Genomic DNA, 15432 nt, shown 5'->3' with positions numbered 1-15432 from the left:
AAACGATAGAGAATTGATCAAGGAACACGATAGTGAAGGTTTCAAGTCGATATCTCCCACCGTTTTGCCGCAATCGCCGCGGAAAGTTGAAAAAGTCTATTTTTCCGAAAATTTGACCTTTGACCGGTCAAAAGTAGGTCAAATGTTGACCTAGTACCAAAAAATATACCACCAATCGCGAGATCTCGGCGAGAGCAATCCGTTGGTCTTTTCCGCTAAGCTCTACGACGCTCCGTTTTCAAACGCCAAGGGGGGGTCGCACCAACCCCCCCCCCTGCATGGGCGAAGATGGCAGATCGCCGTTTACGGGCGAGGGTTAACATTTCAAGGGCTATTTCCATAGCTTTGCCATTCTTACCCACTCCACCATCTCAGCCTGGTTGCTCCTAAACAGAGATTAAATCTCACTCCGCCCGATGCAGCTCGCTCCTCGAGAGGCTTCCGTCCGTGATGAAGCGCTCAATTTCGGACAGCCTGCTGTGACTGTGTCCACCCAAACGAGGTCCGCGCTCCGTCGCACGACCGTGTCTTAATCTCCGAGGCGACGGCCCGCTGTTTCAATATAAAAAGACAGCGTTGTGCTACAAGCCCTCGCTCCACTACAGGGTATTTCTGACGCTGGATCGGGCTGATCCGTGTATTTAGCACGTAATCTATGTTGTCCCGATTGTCGGCCGGTGTAAGCCGCCGGGCGGCTCGAGCGCCATCTCCGCTGAACTATAGCGGCCTCCGCCGTGCGCCGCCGGTCCCGCTGCTTTACGACTAAGTGGCCGCATCTTTTCGGCTCATGACGTCACTCCGTCGGGCCGTTCGATTCTCTGTGGGCGGTCACACGGCGACCATGGTCGCAGACCACCGTCAAGACTTCAGTCTTGTCCGTGGTGGCTCATGTCCCCAGTGGGGCTCACTGATGGCCGGAGCAGCCCAGAATCGATCCCTATCTCCGGCTTGTCAGTCACGCTCTTCACTGAGTACTGAGCAGCCTGGCGTAACACTGAAGTGGCCAAGCGTAGGAGCTAGGGAGATCACTTGAATAAACGAACAATGCGCTGTCTCAGATGAAGGATTCTACACCCTTTTACGGCCAAATATAGACAAAGTGCACACAGTTCAGTAATAGTGCAACCGATTTCGACAGTTCGCAATAGACAGACTATACCAAACTGTCGAAATCGCCTGTACTATTGCTGAAATTGTGTGCACTGCCGCCTAAATTGGGCGTAAAAAGGCAAAGTTCAATGAGGTAGCATAATCCTGGATCTTCCATCTTCCATCTTCCACCTTCTGCCCGTCTTTCCTGCACCTCCCCACCCCTCTCCACGTCTCCTTTCTCCGGACCACTCGTGTCGGATCGATCTGTCGGCGCCTGGCCGGGCTGTCCACCGCTGTCCTTTGTCCTGTCCCTCGTGTCCACTGACCATCCCAGCGGCTACCGCGGCCTTCGGTAGAAACGGTGGCAAAACAGCGGTGCAGTACTGCTGTCAGTACAACCCCGGGAAGAACTCAGTAGTACTGCAAGAAAACAGTGTCGAGGTACAGCAGCACGACAGACGCCAGTATACGGCGCCAGCCAAAATGCCAAAACATCCGTCATTATAGACTGCCGCTGTCGGTACAATCAACGACGCCCCTAAACATCAGTCATACCTATGCAAATTACACATTGAACGTTGCTGCCCAGTGCCCAGCCAGCCAGTCGCCTCCCGCCTCGCCCCGTGCGCAGTGCCGGGTGGTGATACCTTCTAGTGGCGGCGTGATAGTCTCCAGCGACCTCGACGCCGGCGCTCCTCTCTCCCTCTCTCTCCGATGCTGCGCGATGACCAGCCGTATCGGATGTCACCGCGGCGCTCTCGGCGCCAAATTAATGCGGATGTCGCCAATTGAGAGTGACGGCTGCGGCTGATACACACGCACTACCGTCCTCTTCCGGTGGAGGGAGGGAGAGGGAGCGAGAGACCGGCTGCTCACCCGCAGAGCGCCAGCTCCACTCGGGGGAGGTGTGATCTGAGCTATGAAAACTGAATATGATATCAGGATGTGAGGACTAAATATTAACAGGAATAATTTTATCCCTTTTTAGCCTCGTATGGTAGTGGATTAAAGTGTGTCATGCTCCCAAGTCCCAGATTGAACAGCGAATTACTCGGTAGTTAAAAAAGAAAAACTAAAATCTCAAGTGCATGCCCACTTAAAGAAAGCTTTCTCAAAGGTGAAAGTTAATTTTATTTTACCAATTAACAACTACAATTAAGGATTCAATTAGGCACATGTCCCATCATTCAATGCAATCTCCTTTTTATGACAACCTTAATTAGGAATTAAAATACACAAACAAGGTGACAAAAAGGAGTCCTGCCACTATCAATCTTGAAAATCAGAAACGTATGAGATCATACACGTGCCAGCAATGAAAACATTCAGAGCAGACTGCATCAGCCCATGACATATATTGAAAAGAAACTTAGATTATCTGATAGAAGTATTCAATCCAGTACCTACCCTGAGTACCCACACAACACCGATGTTATCGGTATATGGTGCTGACTAGTTAATCGGATACAGTTAACCTAAAAAGGCAGTGTCTTTTGTTTTGTCTGTTATCGATGGTGGCGAGCAGCGGGCTGTGAAATACATGGTGTCACACAAACGAATCACTCGGTGAACAACACGCAGAAAAACAACGAGCTCGCAGCATGCTGAGCAGCTGCGCAGGCTCGCGCTGGTCGGAACGTGTGTCCAGTTTAAACTCGCGTCCATACAGGCGTGTAACAGTCGAAACCTGTCCTGAGGCTAAATGGTTTTTCACCTAGATCCCTGTCCTTCACTACGGCAAGCACTGGTTAGAGCTTGAGCCAGCATTCAAACCGCGTTCATACAGGCGCATAAAAGTCAGACCATATGGAAGCTCAATAGGCTTGCTAGTTCCTACGCTGGATCGCCCACAAAAACCCAAACATATCACACGGCAGTCGGAGGCCACGCCAAGGTTCTCGAGATTTCCGAGTTAAGAAGGCTCACCATACGTCATTTCACTAAGTCACAGTGCAGTAGTCGGAACTCGTGTCTAGGTCCACCCCACGTCTCTCCCTCGAAACACCCCGCCCCGTTTCCGACGGTCATTTGAGAAAGATTATGATCATTACAGACAGGGCACTCAGGGCAGCCTGCCATTGCATGCTGGGTGCCGCCTCACTAACTCATCTTACTGCCTTCGCCTCCGCCCACAGGAGCGCAGTAGACACATGCGAGTGGCAATGAAACGCCGTGCAAAACTTGGCCCACATCTTAGCGATATTAGGGGCTGGGCTAGGTCTACAGGTCCAAAGGCGCTACCCGCAATGGTACGGCCCACGGACGCCTTACTTGGACGCACATTGTCGAGCCGCCATTCCACCCACGGAACATGTAGCGTACCATTTACTTTTCCTTTGAAAGACAGCTGTTCAGCTGTCCGTGTTTCCGGGCATTCGGAGGGGAGTGCCCAACGAGCTGGGCCAGGCCGTCGACAAAAGTGGAACACCCGCGGGAAATAGTCCGTAACTTTCTCCCCGATGCGAAAAGGGAACTGAGGTAGGGTAGGTCGTTCCAGCTAACTGACAGAATGTCAAACAATGGGGCCGGTGATGTTTGCCGTTTATTTTACTTCAAACAACGATGGTGTGTTTTGGGTGTTTGTTCCGATTTCGTCCAAAGGGATGGAATGGCTGTCTTGTCCTCTTTGAGATCGATGGATCCCCGTCCGTTGGGAAAGGACGGACTTGGACTCGCTGCCCGCTTGACCGTGCCTCCTGTTGGGATGAGATGGACCGCGCTGTTCGTTATGTCTACTCTCGACCACACAGCAGAAGGCTGTGCTCCCACTGCACTGCACACTCAGCACAGTGTATAGTGTGCAATATTAGTATAATGCTGCGGGATGAGGCAACCACATTTCGGACATCGCTCGACAACAAAAGAGATCACAAACACCACTTGATGCAAGCATCTATCCTGTCTTTCTGCGACAATCACCGCTACCACGACTCGCCGTCGAGCTCAATTCACGACTCTTGTGTGTAATTGTGTATCTCGTTTCGTTCTCGAAGAACGCACAAACCAAGAACAGCTAAGACTGGATAACGGTGGAGAGTGAGAGGCGGAGAGGAGCGAGGTTTGAGTGATAGCTGTCTGGCCCTGACGGACGACGCTGGGAAGAAGGACGTTCCCACGGCGGGGATCACAAAGGGACTGTGAAGAAACAAACCGTGGCGAAAGAGAGAGAGAGAGAGAGAGAGAGAGAGAGAGAGAGAGAGAGAGAGAGAGAGAGAGAGAGAGAGAGAGAGAGAGAGAGACGCCGTGTGATGACAGCTCGCAGTGCGCAGGCGAGAAGATCGTGCGAGAATAGACATTTCTTGTGCTTATAAGACCCGTCTCCATACCAGGGACGCGAATCGGCCATCATGCGTCGCATCATCGAACGATTGAGATATCTATAGCAGAGGGTTTGAATCGTGAGATCGGGGTCAAAGACAGATCCATTCAAATCGCCCACTTGGTATTCTGCACCTACTACAAATTCAAAAGATAATTTCCACTAAATTAAACTGGACCAATGGCCTTTTGGACATAAACAGTGCACACCTCGCTGCTTCTATATGGACGGCGCGGCCCGGCCCCGCGGCGTCGATCGTCTAGTCACCATGACACGGAGATCGTGCTGATCGCATGTCGCCGGAGAAGGTCAACAAGCCCAGTGGCCTTTCTCGGCCACCAGGTGTAGCTTGGAGAGGTGTGGGAACATAGCACACGAGACTGGTGAAGCGTGAATAGCACTGTCATTGATACCATAGAGCGCTAAAACTAATTATCGAAACCGTACAGAGCGAAACGAAAAACTCGAGTAACATCTTGATCTCCTGTCTCGTTTTGAGCCTGTTCTCGTTTTGAGACTGTGATGCTGCTTGTAGCCTCCTGGGTCGACGCCGTCTGCTGGGCGGCGTTTGGGCTTGAAAGTGACCTGAATGGGCCGCCCCGTGTCACCACCGCGGTGTCGGCGGCTTCCGGGCGGCAGCAGCGGGGCTCACGACCGGCGGTCGGTCAGCCGGCCCGATGTCGGTTATACCGTTACAATCCCGCGCTGCCGACAGACGGACGTGCGCTGACCGTTCCGGAATGATCCGCGAGGCTAGGCGGCGAGCGCCGGCCGCTAACGTCAACTCGCTCAGCTCCCGCGCAGAAGTCGTTCACTAACTAATTCTGACAGTTTGGCCGTATGCAGTTTCTCACTCGAGTAATTCTACTCCTAAGGGATCTGCAAGAGGCTAAGCCTGGCATAACTCAGTGTCGAGCCTGCCCTGCCTCTCTGGCTCTCACGCACCATCTCGTGCCATCCAGATCTGACCTGTCTCCTCTAATTACCACGCGTCGGACTGCGAGACTAATGCCGGTAACGATTACCATGTCAGCAGAGACGGTAAGTGTTGCAGTTCTAACCCTTTAGCGTCAGCAGCACGGGCGAGAATGCTGACAGTAGTTTGCGGTGTGCACTTGCAACGTCAACAGCCTGGTGCTGAAGAAATGTAGAATCGACGGGCGTGGTGAATAAACGCATGTGGTTATCCCTCCCGGTCCTTGAGCCTGCTACGCCTATCCTATATGTGATCTCAAAGGCAGGTGACTGGATGGGCCAATACAGGCGCGTCGAATCATCCTGATTGACGCACGTCAGACCAATGACCAGACTTCGCACATTCCTAGAGAAATTCTCACTCGTTCTTGTCGGCTTCCCCAGATTTCTGACGGTCGAACCACCTCGCGGTGCAGCACTCGGTAGCCAGTAGTTTCCGCTACTACCACCGCACTATTTGCGCGGCCCTGAAGCGGCCGAGTGGGTGGCTCGGCGACCCGGCGGCCGCCCGTGTCCGTCTGTCGGACTCGGTGTGTCCCCGGCGGGGTGCCGACGCCTCCCGGCCCAGTGGCCGCACACCGACGACCAAACAGGCCCGCTCCGGTTACCGGTCGAGCGGCCGGCCATCCATTAGCCGGCGACGACACCCCACGCCCGCCAGCGAGCTCTGTTTGTGTGCTCGCCGGCTCAGACTCAACACAACAGACGGCCGGTGAGCGCCGTGGAGCCTCTGAGCGCGCCGCCGCTCCGGCAGGAACAGCCAGCCACCACAAAAACGGCCACCGGAAGCTGCCGCTGCCGAGCTGGTCAACTGCAAGCGACCCGGCACGGCTGAGTTGTGAGCTACCGGCGCGGTGGAGGCGGGCAGTGCAACAACAATGCTCGACATCACAGTGCTAGAAAGACAATGGGCATCAGGATGACACGCACAGACACAAGCAACGGATGTCCTTCTCCACTGGGTACACGGCCTGGCATGGTTGCACTCACAGTACAGACAAACTCGATCAGCAAGAAAGGATTGGATGATCCGGTATATGACATTGTAGCATTATTCGACCAGCCTGCCCTGATCGTTCGCGCTATCATGTCGTGAGATCCGTATCATGTCGCTATCAGAGACCACTCTGTGGGTGGCCGGTTAGATACGTGCGCATTAGACCTCTGAATTGGTGTGGCAAGCTGCGTGGTGTAATGGGTGGCGCTCGCGCTCAGCCATGAGCTGTGGCAGGCGGACCCGGGGTAGGCAGGCAGGCGGCAATCACAGCCAATACAGCTGGACAGGGCTCACTCGAGCATAGAGCCGGCAGCGACCCGATCGTATACTGCGGGAAGGCATTACGGCTCTGTGCGCAGAGAAATCGGCATTCGTTCGCCAGTCGCGACGCACGACGCACGCGGCCGTTATCCGCCGGCCATCGCGGGTCGTGACCTGTCGCCCGGGGCCTGTTTGGTTGGTGTCGTGAGCGTGGGGCCATGGCATGGCGCACGGAGACAGGGAGAGGGGAGGGAGGGAGAAGGAAAGAGAGAGAGAGGGGGAGAGGAGAGGGAGAGAGAGAGAGAGAGGGAGAGAGAGAGAGGGTTAGGAAAGGGGAGAGGGCAGTAGCAAACTAGATAGAGGAATTATAAATGGGGACGAGAGACATTACGCAAGACATGAATAAAACGATCAATGAGAGGAAGATAATGAATGTATAAGAAGCGTTCTAATATGATAGGCCTCAACCACAAAACGTTCTAAAAGCCACGATATATGAGGATACGACACAAAGGAGTAGGCTGTCCCGAGATAAAACCAACTGAATTGACGGCGCTGCACTGCGGTCCGGCTAGACCGCCTCTCGTGGAATAAATCGGACCGCGCCGACACCTATGCGCCCATTCACCACCCATTTATGAGCGGAGCTGGTAAAAACGACCCTCGGCCGGCGGCCGATAGGCATCTGAGCGCGCCGGTTGAAGCTGGCGGCGCCGGGCTGCGACCGTTTTTGTTCTGCCAGGCGTTTCCCGACAGACAACTGGCCGGGGGCGTAGCCCGACGTGTGTCAGATACACGGAGCGCCTTCTCAGCAGGCCCACAGAGAGAGGCGTCCCGTCGGCGAGATGACATCCCTCCGATCACTTCCATGTTGACAGGTGCGCTCGCCGAAAACAAAGGCTAAGTCCATTCATATAAATCGCTGCCAGCTTATCGCGACAGAGACAAAAACCATCTGGAAACTTTTAACGTCAATTACAGGTTACCGGTGCCGGGCAACATTTATCACGACAAAGATAATACAAGGTAATTGATTTAGGAGCTCCACCAATTTGCAACGTTCGATCAACACGCCCACTTCCAGCGCTGAATTTTTGCTCTTTGAGCTCGGGTCGGTGACGCAAGAGAGGCACGAATCCCTATACCGACAGCGCCTTCCTCTGAGCGCGGACAGCGCGCTCTCCAGGCGCCACTGACCGCATACGGCCACACGAGCCGGTGTAGGGGAGCCTGGTGAGTGCAACTGGCGCGTGAGCAGGTCTGCAGCAGTCCTCTGCTGCCGAGACGCGCTGAATTCCGGACCACTGCACTGACCCGGCGAACGACCACTCCGCTGAGCCAGGAGTGGCTTCTCGTCCCCTCCCCAACACTTACCCCGCCAGTCGGCCCTGGAGTCAAGATGACAGCAGAGATCTTGCAATGTCATGGGCAGACCACCAATTTGGAGGTCTGAACATGCTATACAGCGATGGATAACAATGTTGCAGGCCTTATACGTGCTCAGATCAAGCGATTCTGCCGTCAATAGGTTCATTAGCATTGTATGAAGATGCAGAGGTTGTAAGAAACGTTTATTGTTCGGCGCGGTAAATATTTCACGCAGCAGGACAGATCACTTTCTAGTTTTAATCAAGGTGTTAACTAAGTTCTACCCCATGATTCAAAGATAATATGGTAATGAAGTAACATAGCAGCCGCTAGCAACAGCGTTCTATGTAACCTACATCAGAGCTTTTTGCCTGCACTACCAAGTCAGGCTCAGTCTGAGGACCACTCCCAAAGCCCTGAACATTGTAAGACCGTCTCCAGACCGTCTCTCTGGCTGTCTCAGGAGTCCAGACCTTCTCCGACAGTCTGAAGACCCATCTCGACACACCACCGCGGCTGACTAGGATGAATGATGCGCTGCGGGCCGCCCGGCTGTGCCGATGGTACGCCGATACCGTCCCATTTGGCCGGCGCTCGGCGGCCGGTGACCGATCGCCGGGCTCACTGAACACCCGACACGTCTTGTCCCCGGTCCTAATGAGGCTGTGAGAGACGGCGCAACACCCCGGGCCGCCGAGCCAGCGCCGCACAGCGAGCGGTTTGGTAGAGTCGCACGCAACTCCAAACATCGTGTGTTCGTGCAAGGAAAACCGGCGTTTAGCTTCTATCTAATTGGGTAAAACTTACAGTAAACCAGCAATGGTTTATAGTAATTTATTTTCACAAACAGAGGCAAACAGTGCCCAATTGCAGGATTGTGCTCAAATGGTGGCTTCAGAGGTCGGGTCCCAGCAAACTCCTGTGGCCGCCATTATTGGAAATGAGCCTATGCAAAAATCTTTGGAGAGAAGTAGGTAGGTATAAAATTGTTGTTAATTATTCGCCGTCCCAAATCGTCAGAATGAGAAAAAAAAACGGTGAAATCGATGATCGTTTATAAATTCGCTGTCCTTGACGGTCTATTTGTCAGTATACATAGTTTCCATGGATAAAAGATTATGGGCTAGATCGTTTAAACGGCTCCTAATTATTCGAAATGCGCGCTGTGCGGCGCTGACAGGTGACGGATGACTGCGACGGAGCTGAGGTGGACTCTGGCTCTGGCAGGCAGCGGTCCTGAGATGGCACCCCGGTGCAGAGACCGTTGGCAGCGGTGACCGCGGTTACCACCATTACCGACGTAACAACCGCACGCCCCGGTGACTGAGCTGGCCCCCATTCAGCCAGCAGACAGCAGAATGGTGCGAAATCGGCGGTGATTTATCTCCAATTTGGAGGCCGGAGCACATTTCCTGACGGCGCCTCCTCCGTCAGAGAAGAATGGCCCAGAGCGATGGCTCTCGGCCCCGGAGGTTTTCCTCAAACAATTCTCGGATGATGGCCATATCCATCATACGAATATTTGCCACATGTTTGGATAATAAATCCTCGAACCGGGCCGGCTTCATTCATCACCATTACTTCTCGCCGCCCGTAGGAGAGTGACGGTGGGCCACTTAGGTTCGTGAGAGCTCATACCATCCAAAGCCGGGCCTCGGCAGGGGTGAGCTCAGGTCACAGCCATTGTCCATGCAGCATCCAAAACACACGGCCACATCCAGACCTAACTCACAGGGGATTTCAGAGTTATACACAGGACCGCGCAAAGCCTTTTGTTTTTTACTAACAGAGCGTGCAGCTACAGTTTATGGCACGTGACCCGTGCCCATTGGCCTACCCTGCTGTGGGTCGCTCCCTGAAGGTCGCGTGCCGTTCTGACACTGCTTGTCTATTGTCAGGGGCCAAGGGATGAGCCCTGGCTGACCCCAGCGTAGAATTGACTGGGCGGGCCTGCGCGGGCGAGCGGAGCCCACCAAGGGGTCGAGAGGACTCTCCCGCTCAATTAAGCACAACATTGGGTAATTATGCTGTCCAGCTGAAGCACGCCCCTACTATCCGTGTTTATGTCCGAGATATAATCGGACACAGGGCGCGGCCGACTAGCCAGGCGCTGCGCCGGCCAATAGTTTCAAATGAGCTGGCGTGCGACGTTCGTAGCGCTCTGACCACACCGCGTTCGCCGCTGACCGCGCCATAAACGGCTACCGGTCGCTGAGCTGGCCAGGATTATACGGTGACCGGGACCGCCTTTGAAGCAATGGGGGACAGGTGTGGTCAGGGGGGGGGGGTTACAGAGGCCCATTCATCGGCACGGCTACAGTCGGTCAGAGCGGGCACATCAATGAACCCGCGACAGTCGCCGGCCGGGTCAGACAGATTTGCAGGCCATCCAAAGCCGTCCGGGCTCATGGACGAATGGCCGACGGACAGGGTCACCGGCTCCTTATACGTCAACCTGCTTACCGACTGGATATTCCGCACTGACAGCCGGACTGTATTCACAAGTTATAAGGGCTTTCACTGACTAAGCCTTTGAGTAGCTCTACTGCAGCGATACAAAGCTTCGCTGTAGGTATCGGCTTAGTCTTAGCAATAGCAGCCAAATAAAACGCCTCCCGATGCCCATACTTGTTCTGGTCAAGAGTAGCCTGGTAATCGATACACCAGCGCAATGGAGCGTGGGTGAAAGACACTGTCTGCAGTCAAACTGGAACAAGGTTTCTGTCGTTCCGACGACGTGGACACGCCCCTCATCTAGGTAGCCGTTCGGACCCTCCACTAGCGTCGTCGTACAGTGATCTGATTTGATCTTATTTATTTCATTTAATCTCCTCTCTCTCTCTCTCTCTCTCTCTCTCTCTCTCTCTCTCTCTCTCTCTCTCTCTCTCTCTCTATCAGTCGGCCCTCCCGACAGGGACATTGCGATACCTGTAGATGGGACCGCCTATAGTGAGACCTGCTGGTTTATTGGGGCGGACCAGCGTCAGGCACGTGCTAAACCTGTCTTGTCGCTGCCACGGCGGTGCCAGGAACAGGACAGGAGGCAGTGACAGGTCCTTTTTCTGCCGCCACCTCCTCCGCTACCAGCGGGCTGGTGGTGTCATCAGTCTCAGAGGTCGGATCCTGGCAAAGGGAATGGGGTACATGGGATGGACATTCGACCCACAGTGTGCTTTGTGGCATCTGGCATGGGCGGAACAAGGAATTCAAAAAACCAAGGAAGCCAAGGAAGTTGTGAAACCGGCCCATGACAAGTTAGGTAGAAACGCAACCTTAAACCTGTCCCGCAGCGAGATAGGCATGGGAGATGTAACTGATAGCCGTCACGCGTTTCACAGTGTAACATCTAAACGATGGAATTTCAACAACGGACTGGCTCGAGACTGGAGTAAGATGAATGGCCTCCTACATGTTATGTGCTGGACAAGCCCGTTGTTGAATAATGCATTGCGGGAGCGGTGCCGACCGGTTCATCCCCCACACCACATCACGCCGGCACATTTTTACGCGTCCACATCGTACCATGCGCGACCCGAGCGACGTACCACGCATCTCTATCCAGTATCTATCCACAACGTGTTGTGTGAAATGTTCTCAGACGGGCCATCCTTGACGGCAGCCTCCCTATGAGCATCAAATAGCGAGACCATGGTTGAACAACAAACTTCTGAGCTACAGCGTAACTGAACTATACTGCAGCACGGAGTTCAACACATTGCTGCTCAACTGCAACAACTCTACCATTCAACTTCAGACCCTGAACTGCGGCACCAGTGCAGCATCTCACCATGCAGTGCCTTGTGGAGAGTTGGCCACCACCCGGCAGGGCTGCGCTGCACCGCTCTCTGGCCAGCCAGCTCATTACCCAGCCGGGACACGGAGTCGTAATGACCACTAATCACCGGGCCCGACCGACAGGCATCTGACACCTGGACAGGTACACAGCGCGCCGTCTGTGCCCCCTCCTCAGGGGGGGGGGCGTGTCATTTGTGCAAGTGCCAAGGCAGTGTCAGTGTCGGTGACACACTGAGCGGCCCGGCGTTCCCGAGTCTAATGAGGTTCGCCACAGAACTGCGGGAGGCCCTACTTGACCAGGCTGCAGGATACTGAGGAGTGAGGATGCTGTAGCCAAGTGAAACCTACCGTTGTGCGGTCCCGTCTCGGGTCTATTCTGCACACATAGGCATGTCCCCATTTCCTCAATAAGGGTCAGTTCTGGCCATTTTTTCTGGTCGTTTCTTCTTCTCTCCCTCTCCCCCTCTCTCTCTCTCTCTCTCTCTCTCTCTCTCTCTCCTTCTCCTTCTCCTTCTCCTTCTCCTTCTCCTTCTCCTTCTCCTTTTCCTTTTCCTTTTCCTTTTCCTTTTCCTTTTCCTTCTCCTTCTCCTTCTCCTTCTCCTTCTCCTTCTCCTCCTTCCCTTCCCCTTCCCCTTCCCCTTCCCCTTTTCCTTTTCCTTTTCCTTTTCCTTTTCCTTTTCCTTCTCCTTCTCCTTCTCCTTCTCCTTCTCCTTCTCCTTCTCCTTCTCCTTCTCCTTCTCCTTCTCCTTCTCCTTCTCCTTCTCCTTCTCCTTCTCCTTCTTTTTCTCCTTCTCCTCCGTCTCCTCGTCCACCGTCGCATCCCTGACCTGTCTATCAGCAGCGGGGCGGAGTGCAGACCAGCCGGAATGGCCCATTGTCTGTAGCGGGGCTGCGTGCTCCAGTCAACTGCGGGAAGCCACAAGGGGAGACGAGCCTCTGTCTATCTCGTCCCGGTTACAGCGGCCGCAAAGACACGCCCACGACTGGAATGATGCTCTCCGATCACACTATTATTGTGGGGCTGACCACGCCTGCAAAGTAGGGTTCAACGAACGTTTTACGTTCAAGACTGCTGCCACGCTCGGCATCTGTATCTCGGCTGGCAGTGTAGGGGACAACGGGCGCGACGTGTTTCAGCAGCTCGCGGCGCCGCAGCAACGGCGGTTGGCGAGCTCAGAGCTGGCTCGGCTGCAGACAGCGGTGTAAGGACCTCACATAAATTGAACACACTTCTCCTCCTGCTTCACGGCACGTATTGAATCAGCAATCTGACCAGGCAAGAATTCCTGTTTAGTAGACACAGCAAACGCAACTTCTCCTTTTTCTGCCCCTTCTGTTGCACGTCTCCGTCCTCCCACAAAGGGGTCACCTGCGCAACGGTCAGCCGCAGACGCCTGTGTGACTGTGTACCTGACACAGGCCAAGCGTGCCTGTCCACGACGCCAGCTTACGGACAGTCACGACAAGGGGCAAAAACACGGCCAGCTACTGGCCGCCGCGTCACGACTCTGGGCGGCAGCGCTCCCCGGCCGCCGGACTCGTCGCCAAGGGACATAGAGAACGGGCCGATGAGGAGTCAAAACAGCGGTACCGCGCTGGTGCTAGCTGCCAGGCACAATAGTCACCCAGTTCAGGAATTAAAGTCAAAGGTGTCTATGAATAAGATAAATCAATAAACTTGGCCTTGACAAAATTAATTCTGACATTATACATAAGTTCGAAGACGATTTCGGAACTTGATTTCAATATACGAGTATGTTTGATACAGCCAATGTCAGTAACCGCGACTGCCGCCTATAGTTGCAACCTCGACGCCACAGGAGCTTTGCGATTGTCATCGGTCGGACTTCCGAGCAGGAGAGGAGCACCAGCAACCGATTATCGCTGTTTTCGTGGCGAGATTGCAGTGTTGAGCAGTCACGCTCTCGGATAATTTATAGCCGACGCTGAGCAAACAACACGAGTCAACAAGGGCTAATGTTCATTGCACTTACCGAATATACCAAGAAGAGGACACGTTTATGAACCTGAGAAGAAACTGAACTGGGGCACCACAGCGTCTAAATGTTTCATTGCCGCTGTCTATGTGTACCCCGCTTTAAGGTAACTCTACTCAGACTTCCGAAAAGGTCAGCAGGGAGTACGGATAGTAGGTACTGATCAAGTACTTTAGATGTCTATCATCATTTTTTTAACGCTCTAGCCGGTCAACGCCGTGGAGATTGGTCCTTGCGCGCACCTGCCGGTCTTATGACTCCTTCACGATACCAGCCATCTGTCCTTCCTAGATCTGCGCCATCGAAGGACACGAGCCCGTTTGGTCCTGGTCGCCAGGGTCGCTATACAAATCGGAGACGGGGGCGTCCCACCGGATGGGCCGCTCCAAATCAGGGCCGACAGCTTTAGCTCTCTAGTTTATTTCGACGAATGGCCATTTTCATTTAGCGATTGGCCAATTTAGATAGGCTCTTTAGATGAAAGCGGCCTGCAGAGAGCCATTCAGCTCAGGTATCGATCGAGCCACAAATACTCTACAATCGAGAACGAATTAGGACGAAATATGGGTAGGAAAATCAGTCCGAGAGAGAAAATGTTCAGCCCAGTTCTGTCACTTGCATCCATCACCGAGGCCAGTAATACCATCACTATCTCTTGCTGTGACAGGTGTCATGGTCATTGATACTGACTGTCGGACACGCCAGGCAGTGATACACACTGACAGGTCCTACTGACACCGATACTGATAGTGACAGGTCACGCTGACACAGTGACAGACCGCGGCCGTGCTGTGGCGGACACTGGAGGAACGAGCGTGGCTCTGGGCTCCGGTACGGTTGCGTTGCGTGACTGCGGCTGCCGGGTAGTGATACGGGTGGTCACTGGGTGAGCGGTTGGCTGACAGACCCCGGTCGTGGTCGCTTAAAACCGATACGTAATTATAAAGAATACGCAACCCTAACATTTAAAGCCTGAGAAAAGCTTTTTTTTTTTGTTAGAAACTCCCTATCTGGTTAATCACCACTTAGGAAAACTAAACTGCATTACAGCTGACCGTTCCCTAGTTTCAACAAAAAATAACTCTTTGAAAAATAAACAAATCCCGAGAGACCCTCAGACTAACTATACTCTGAAGAACTAGCCGACCCTCTCTTCGGGTACCTAGAAACAGCCGGCAAAACATCTCCCCGGTAATAACTTACGGGCGCACACCGAGTGCGTTCAGCACCACCAACCGTGCCGCATCCAGCCGCCTAATTGGATCGTATTTAACGCCGGCCGGGCCGAACGTTTACGGATGATTCAAGGTTCGAGCGGCGCTCGGTCTCGTAAAATAAACTCCACCTCCGGCTCAATGGCGGGCCTCTATTCTTACGCAGATTTGCGGCAGTGTAGCGCGCAAAGTGTGAATGCATCCATTTCCGGTGACACGGCGGCAGTTGCCATTACGACGGCCGGGCTCGGTCGGCTCGGTGCCGCTTAGTCCGCTACACATTGAATGGCGAATGCTGAGTGCTGAATGGAAGTCGAGAAAGTAAGCACCGTCCCACCTCGTTTCCAACCCCTCCCACCCGTCCGGAGCGATTTACTGCCACAGCTCGTGCTAAAAGCGCGTGGGTCATCCGCT

The 15432-nt window shown here is 53.8% G+C and overlaps 1 protein-coding gene across 1 annotated transcript in view; it reads right to left on the bottom strand.

The window, feature by feature from the left end:
* LOC122375188 (protein Wnt-16-like) overlaps positions 1 to 15432 on the bottom strand; it is an 82804-nt gene that overhangs the window by 33374 nt on the left and 33998 nt on the right. The gene's annotated exons all lie outside the window — the stretch shown is intronic.

Source organism: Amphibalanus amphitrite, unplaced genomic scaffold (assembly GCF_019059575.1).
Source record: "Amphibalanus amphitrite isolate SeventyFive unplaced genomic scaffold, NRLGWU_Aamphi_draft 001792F_arrow, whole genome shotgun sequence".
NCBI classification, from domain to species: Eukaryota; Metazoa; Arthropoda; class Thecostraca; order Balanomorpha; family Balanidae; genus Amphibalanus; species Amphibalanus amphitrite.
The sequence above is the reverse complement of the archived record's forward strand: the minus strand, read 5'-3'. Positions and strand labels throughout refer to the sequence as shown.